Here is an 8,136-nt window from a genome sequence, read left to right on the forward strand (position 1 = left end):
GCTGTTTTCCAGCAATGGCGATGGGGATATGTTTGCATAAAATAGGCTTACGGCTTTTCACTGCGATCAGCTGGAAGTTGACAACTCAGGAAGCAGGGGTCTGGATGAGAAGAAGAGAAGATAAAGAGAGAGAGAGAGAGAGAGAGATTTTGGATATTGAAACTGCTGTCGAGAGAGAGAGAGAGAGAGAAGGGAATTTTGAAGATACTCTCATAAGAGAGAGAGAGAGAAGTGGTTAATTTGAAGATACTCTCATCAAAGAGAAAGAGAGAGACTATAGTATATTTCGTCATTTTATTTATTTCATGTGAATATATTTCAGTCATATGGATTGTTGGAAATAAATCAAGGCTAAATATGTCCTTTGATGAAGAGCGGTAATATTGTTTACTTTATAAGTAATTTTCTTAAAAAACTATTGTAAATCGTGATTTTATACACTGAAGAACTTTTATTAAGAACACAATTCTAAGAAGATATGACATAGTCTGTCTGTCATTGATTTCAAACACACACACAAATACGTACACCCGTACTGAACCTTTCTTCAGAATAAAGACTATCATTACTTCGAATATATATTTCCCTTTTCAGGGAGAACTTAATCCAAAAAGAAAGCACAAGAGAAAGCGAGACAAAGCTCTAACTCTCCCTCCCCTCGTAAGTCGAAGTTTTATCTGCAACAGGTCTTCTTATCGCTCCCCGAGAAGGCTAGTCGTATCCTCTCTCTCTCTCTCTCTCTCTCTCTCTCTCTCTCTCTCCAAGTTCCTGTAGATTGTTGTACGGGTTGTAAGAACTTTTATCTCTCTCTCTCTTTCTCTCGCTTTTCCCCTAAGTCCATGTTGATTATTGTACGTGTTACAAGGAGAATCTCTCTCTCTCTCTCTCTCTCTCTCTCTCTCTCTCTCTCTCTCAAGTCACTGAGATTACTATGTCTGCCTTTAAAGTCCCAAAATTATTATTATTAATATTCGTAGGGGCAGGCAAATCAAATCACACAGCAGCTGTCCAATGTTCATTTATTCATTGACATTTCAGTAGAGCTTTCTTCCAAGATGTGTTTATTAACTTACCAAATTATTTATGACATTTTTACTGCACTGTGGGCGTAGCCTTTAGAGTCTTTCGTCAGTCAGATATAGCCCACCTGGGGTTTGTGACCGGAATGATTATTTGTTTGTTTGTATGGTGTTTTTACGTTGCATGGAACCAGTAATTTTATTCAGCAACGGAACCAACGGCTTTTACGTGACTTCCGAACTACGTTCGAAAGTGAACTTCTATCACCAGAAATACATATCTCTCACACCTCAATGGAATGCACGAGAATCGAACTCACGCTGGAACGGAATGGTGTAAGTGAAAATCGCCTGTTGACGAATTCTTGGCAGTCCTCGACCACCACCAGACCGAAGGCCACTTCGTCTTTAATGATGCAAAATTCATGGACTTTGTCTGCTATTTTATGTACTTTTATACAGTGCTTGAGTTAATGGCGTGAGGTGTTAAATCCCAGTCAGTTTGAGAGGTTTGGAAATAGAATCAGAATTGAGAATTTGGTTGGTTGCAGTATTTTATCTCATGCTGTCCTGCTGGTGACTTGGGGATTCTCTCTCTCTCTCTCTCTCTCTCTCTCTCTCTCTCTCTCTCTCTCTCTATATATATATATATATATATATATATATATATATATATATGACTGGTAAAATGTTCTGTTACAACAGAATTCCATCTAATAAAAGGAACACTTAACAACGGCAAAATACAGAAAGTAAGTACTATATTTTGGCGTTTTTTATGGGTTCCATAATATATATATATATATTACCATATATATATATATATATATATATATATATATATATATATATATATATATATATATATATATATATATATAGCCTATATATAGTCTACTTTCTTTACAGATAGGTATGTAAATGTAATAGACACAGTTCCCTCTTAAATTCCCAAATCATTCGTGTTTGTTGGACGCGCTTCTTGTCACGACGAAGCCTTGGATCCAAGTGCAAGAAACTTGAAGCAATGATGATGACATCATCATTGCTTCATCTATCTTGCACTTGGATCAAAGGCTTTGTCGTGACAAGCGTGTCCAAAAAAAGAACGGAGAATTCGAGTCAGAAGGGAATTGTGGCTAATATATGTGTGTCTGTGTGTGTATATATAAAACCCTCTCATATAACGCAACACAGCGCGAGGGGGTGGGGGGGGGACCGGGGGGGGGGGGGGGGGGGGGTGGGGGGGGGGGGGGGGGGGGGGGGCAAGCCCCCCAAATGAAAAACCAAACTCAGGCTCAGGTGATGATGTAATGAGATCACAGCGGCGTCGGATTATCAGGTCACCGAATCAAAAGCTCTCCCCCCCCCCCCCCCCCCTCCTCCCAACCCCCCAATTTTTAATTTCCTTATTATCAATTCCTGGCCCGACTTCGTTATAACTAACTCGAAATTAGACTGGGACGTGACACCGTCGAAACTGGTGACCAAAAGTGATTGCCACGGGAGTTGGGTGACTCGCTTTGGCGCTAATGAAATATGGTTTTGTTCGGCTTTTTTTAATTTATTTATTAAATTTTATTTATTTTTTTTATTGATTTGGGATATGATGAGCTTCTTTGGTGGGACAGTGTGGTTATGGGCGGAGGTGTGTGTGTCAGTGTATATATATATATATATATATATATATATATATATATATATATATATATATATATATATATTATTAATTATTATTATATATTGCTTCTTTCAAAATGCATGTTTCCCCTCTTGAAATGTCTTGTAAGATTATGCAAATTTTTTTCAGATTCCTAGAATAGCTTTAGAATAGGATGTTTTAAAAAATGTGTGTTCAGATTTCGCATTGCATGTTTCTTATTATAAGAATATATATATATAACGTAAAAAGAGAGAGATCTCCCGTTTGCTTCCCTAATCTGTCAACACGTTTGATAGCGAGCTCGACTCTTGCGTTGTCATCAAAACATGTCAATTTTAATTGTCCGCCCAGCCTCCATCTTGATCGAGCGGGTACTTCTTCTTCTTTTTTTTAACAGACTCGTCTTGTAGTGTATGTCTTTGTCAAGTCCCACGTGGGTATTGCACATTTTGTATGTGAGATTGCATCAGTTTCGAAGATTCGAGAAGCTTTCGTGCCAAGAACGTTTTGACATCTGCTCACCAGTTTCTTTAAAGGAAGAGATTCATTCTATCTTAAGACCTCGAGGCATTAACATCTTGCTCTTGCTCTCTCTCTCTCTCTCTCATTCGACATCATTGAGATTATATTAACGTAACGTAACTTGGTCACTCGTAACTTAAAATTTCGTATTTGATATTTCTTAGAATTTATTTAGTGTTATTTAGTTTCTTTTGTGGAATCTGAACAGACATTATTTCGTAACGGCGCTGGTTTTTGTGAAATGAAATGTAAGACAAGACTGCAGCAGAGAAAGAAGTGGGTATACCAAAAAGGTAAAGTGTTATATTTTTATTAGTTGCAACTAATAACGGTTAGGTAATAATTAATAACGGTTAGGTAATAACTAATAACGGTTAGGAACTGTGGTTAACTGATAACAGATGGTTTTACGAAGGTTTGGTTTTGGTAAAAACTGTTGTTACAGTGTTTTTTTGAGTGAAAAGATTTACACTTTTGCACATTGCTGATTTTTGTGTGTTTGTGATTGTTCCATTGTTGTGTACTATTTCATTTTCTATTGAAGTGTGTCTTTTTATTTTATATTTTCATATTTGCATTCACAATTTAATTGACTTAGTTATTTTCATTGCTTAATCATTGCACATTTAATTAAATTTAACACTTGTGAATTAATTTGCATTTACTTAGAATTCTTTTCAAGATTTATTATTGTTTAGCACTTGTGAATTAATTTCAAATTTTCAATTATTGCCTAACACTTTTGAATTTTGATTGAATTAATTTTCTTGAATTTTGTGATAAATTAATTTTGATTTTTGTTTAATTTTACTTAATTTGATTCAAGAAATAATTAAATTTTACTTTGTTTCAAGTAACCGTAATTTTCCCTGATATTGTGAATTTCACTTATAAATTTTGGAATTTAATAATAAAGTTTTGTATTTAAAATTTGTATAAGTGTTTTCTTGTTTATCTTACACCCAGTATAGATATATTTAATTATGATTATATTTATGTTAGGTAGAAACATAGAGTGGTAATTGATTTGCTTTCCTTCAATTTTCTTGAAGTGACTTAGAATCAGGGAAATACTTAAACTTTTAAAGTTTTAGATGGAGTGATGGCCTTTGATTAATTTAATTACTTACAAGATTACCTCACACCTGTTTTGATGAACTTAGTCTGATTTCTGCAACACTGGTAAGTGTTAAGGGATCACTGTTGCCTTTAGAATATTCAGTCGTTTAACGTGTTATGAGGGTTCAGGTGTCTGGGTTTTGTGAGGTAATATTTGATGCATGGTAACCAGATACTTGGCCTTCGTAACAATATATATATATATATATATATATATATATATATATATATATTATATATATATATATATATAAGCATTAATTAAGGTTCTTTGCAGCGTTCCTTAGATCCCTAACTGCAACCCTTTCCATTATTCTTCTCTTTACTGTACTTCCGTCCATATTCTCTTTCTTCCATCTTACTTTCCCCCAACCCTTCCTTTCCTGACAGTTGAACGATGGTACAATTGCTTTTTGAGGTTTTCTTCCTGTTACACCTTTCAAACAACTTTACTCTCAGTTTCAATTTTGCTCTGAATGACCTCATAGATCCCGTAGCTTGGCCTTGGGCCTAAATTCTATATCCTATTCTATTGTAAAAAGACATATAAGTGAAATGGTATTTGTTTCCAAGATGCAATCTGAGGTGCAATTGAGAACAACTTACCAACTATTACAAGTTTGAATGACGCTTTCTATTTCACTTTCCCCTTCGTATCTGTTTAAACTCTTTTTTTAGAAAGTTCCCTTTCGCTTCCCTCTACAGCTTCTGTCGCTCATTTGCATACTAATCCTGGATCATACGATTCTCTTGGCTGATTTAACCTCTTTAACTCTATTTACTTTTTTTAAAATTTTAATTTAGACCGGATTGCACAGCAGGGCTTCGGCATTTCAAATAATGCGCCTTTCGTTTCATTGCTGTTCTGCTTAATTCTGTCGGGGTTGTTTATACGCCGAAGTTACTCCCTTTTAATGAAGAGAGAGAGAGAGAGATGGTGGCTCTAGCAACATCTGAACAGCCAAGTTGGGGAGCGAAGTAAAATAGTAATATCCTTACGGCAAAGACTTCTCTCTCTCTCTCTCTCTCTCTCTCTCTCTCTCTCTCTCTCTGTTATGTAAAGTAAATGTGCTGGAATTCCAGCAAGCGTCCGTTTAATCTTTATAACCAGGAACGTTGAATGTTTATTATAGCAGAAAGGGCCCAAAACCATGTGGGCAACATCGAGTACCTTGTCCCGTCCTTCAGTCGCGTGGGAGCGTAATGAAAGGAGATATATAAAGCCTTATTTGCATTTTGAAAAGAGGCAGTAAGGAGAAATATTAAGTAATAAATTGTATATATGTGCTTTTAATCTTATATTTATGCTTCTCTCTGATTTCATTCAATTGTTGCATAGTTTTTCCGGCCGCTTGGATCTTAATTGAAATATGCAGTATTTTATGATGAGAGGTTTATTTGTGCTTTATTTCGTGAAACTCATTTTGGTTAGTTAATCCGCGACCAACTCGATTAGCATAGTTACCTAAATACACCTCCGTGTACGTTTTCTTTCACGTAGCAGATTTTGTATTTTAGTTTGCGTAGATTACGTTTTCTTTCACAACACAACAACACGAATTTCGAAGACCGACGGACAAACTATAATATAATTTAGTTGCCATGTTTTTGCCAAGAATGTTAGCGTTTTTTGTTTTTGGCTGAGTCATGGGAGATAAAGGTTTAAATAGAAAACAGCTTAAAAAATATAGTATTTTATAAAATAAAGTCGTTGTGGGGAAAACTCAATACAATTTTAATTATTTGATGAAAAGCTTAAAGGTCGTATGATACCAGGGAGAAATATGTTTACGTAATATTAGAAAAAAATTACCCAAAACTTAAAGACGTTGGAGAAAACTCTATACTTTTAGGTATTTGATGCAAAAATAAAGTTAGTTTGATACCAAAGAAGAAAAAGTTACCAAAACTTATTAATGCCGTGTTATAAGTTTTAGCAAAAACTACTGACATTTGGACACTAAAACTTTTTTTTTTTTTTTTTTTTTTTATTTTTTTTTTTTTTCGGTAAACTCATCGACAAAATCCGGCCTCAGAGAACACACGCGATTTGGAATCAAAACTAAATCAATCTTCCTGAACTGATTGAATTTTTATTGAATTCCATGACCAATCCCGGACTGGAATTCAAACTATTCTTTCGCTTTGGAATTTTTTTAATATATTTTTTTGATTGTACATTCTGCTACGGTATGGTACGGACTTTGCATAGCCATAAAATACGTTATATACTTAAAAAGCCTTTTACGTATATAACTTTTGTATTGATATATATATATATATATATATATATATATATATATATATATATATAGATATATATATATATATTTAATTTGGGTTATCATATGAGGTCAGTATGGGTCTCATTGGGATACTTTACTTGGGCTATCTATATATATATATATATATATATATATATATATATATATATATATATATATATATATATATATATATATTATATATATATATATATATATATATATATATATATATATATATGTATGTATGTATATAGTATGTGGATGGGGGGGGGGAATATTGCAAAAAATTTATTGGGTGCTTGCATCCAAGGGCGCTCAACGCAATTGCTACATACTCCAGATATACCGAGAGCGGTTTAACTTATCCTTAAGTACACGAGATATTATTTGCCGCGGATTCTGGAGGTGACACAGCAAGTCTCCTCTCTCTCTCTCTCTCTCTCTCTCTCTCTCTCTCTAAGGGAGACTCTCCTATTCATTACCATCCTGTTCTGTCAGCGACCAGCTACTACAGTTAAGTAGCCACCAAGTACGTCATTCTGAAATTATCGTAGATTAAAGTATACCATAGGGGGCGGGGGGTGGGGCCGTCGCTGCAGCTGGCGTGGCGCACTGTAAGCGTTGCTAGAAGTTGTTTTACACTGAATGGCAAGAATATTATTGTGATTGGTTTTACAGCAAGCGGAATTTTTCTTAGTTTAAATCTTTTGACTAAAGGACGATTTCACATACATACATTCCTACGTGAATTATGTTGTGTATGTATGTGATAGTTTCACATACATTCATGATGAATTATGAAGATGATGTGCTTGTATGTGACAGTTTCACATACGTATAGTACTCATACGTGAATTTTGTTGTGTATATGTATGATGTGACAGGTTCACATACATACTTCATTCCCACATGAATGATGTGTTGTATGTGTGTGGATGTGACACATACCACATCCTATGGGAGGGTTGTTCCTAATCTCTCCCCCACTCCCCCCCCCCCCCCCATAACAAAAGATGATAAGTTATGTGCTCCGAATTCGCCAAAAAAAAAAAAAAAAAAAAAATATATATATATCAAGAATTCTGAGTTCCTAATTCACACCCACCCCCAAAAAAACTAAAGAGTTCTATGTTCCTAATCCGCAAAAAAAAAAAAAAAAAAAAAAAAGATTAGGTTCCTAATTCGGAAAAAAGAAAAACCTAGTCTGTAAGAAAAAAAAATTGTAGGGTCCAAATGCGCCCCCTCATAATCTAAAGTTTTATGTTCCTAATTCGCCACTAACAACACCCCCCCTCCCCACTCCCCCTCCCCCAGCCAAAAAAAAAAAAAAAAAAAAAAAAAAAAAAAAAAAGAATCATTCTGTGTTCATAATTCACCCCCCAAAAACCTGAAGATTCTATGTTCCTATTCCGCAATAAATAAATAAATGAAATAAAAATAAAGGTTCTATCACTCGATTTCTGTTTCCAATATATAGTATATTCTTTGTTTTTCTTCCGACTCCCGAGCTGGCGAGTTGGAGTGAGCGGCCCGTGACAGGTTCTTG

This window comes from Macrobrachium nipponense, chromosome 34 (genome assembly GCF_015104395.2).
Source record: "Macrobrachium nipponense isolate FS-2020 chromosome 34, ASM1510439v2, whole genome shotgun sequence".
Lineage (NCBI taxonomy): Eukaryota > Metazoa > Arthropoda > Malacostraca > Decapoda > Palaemonidae > Macrobrachium > Macrobrachium nipponense.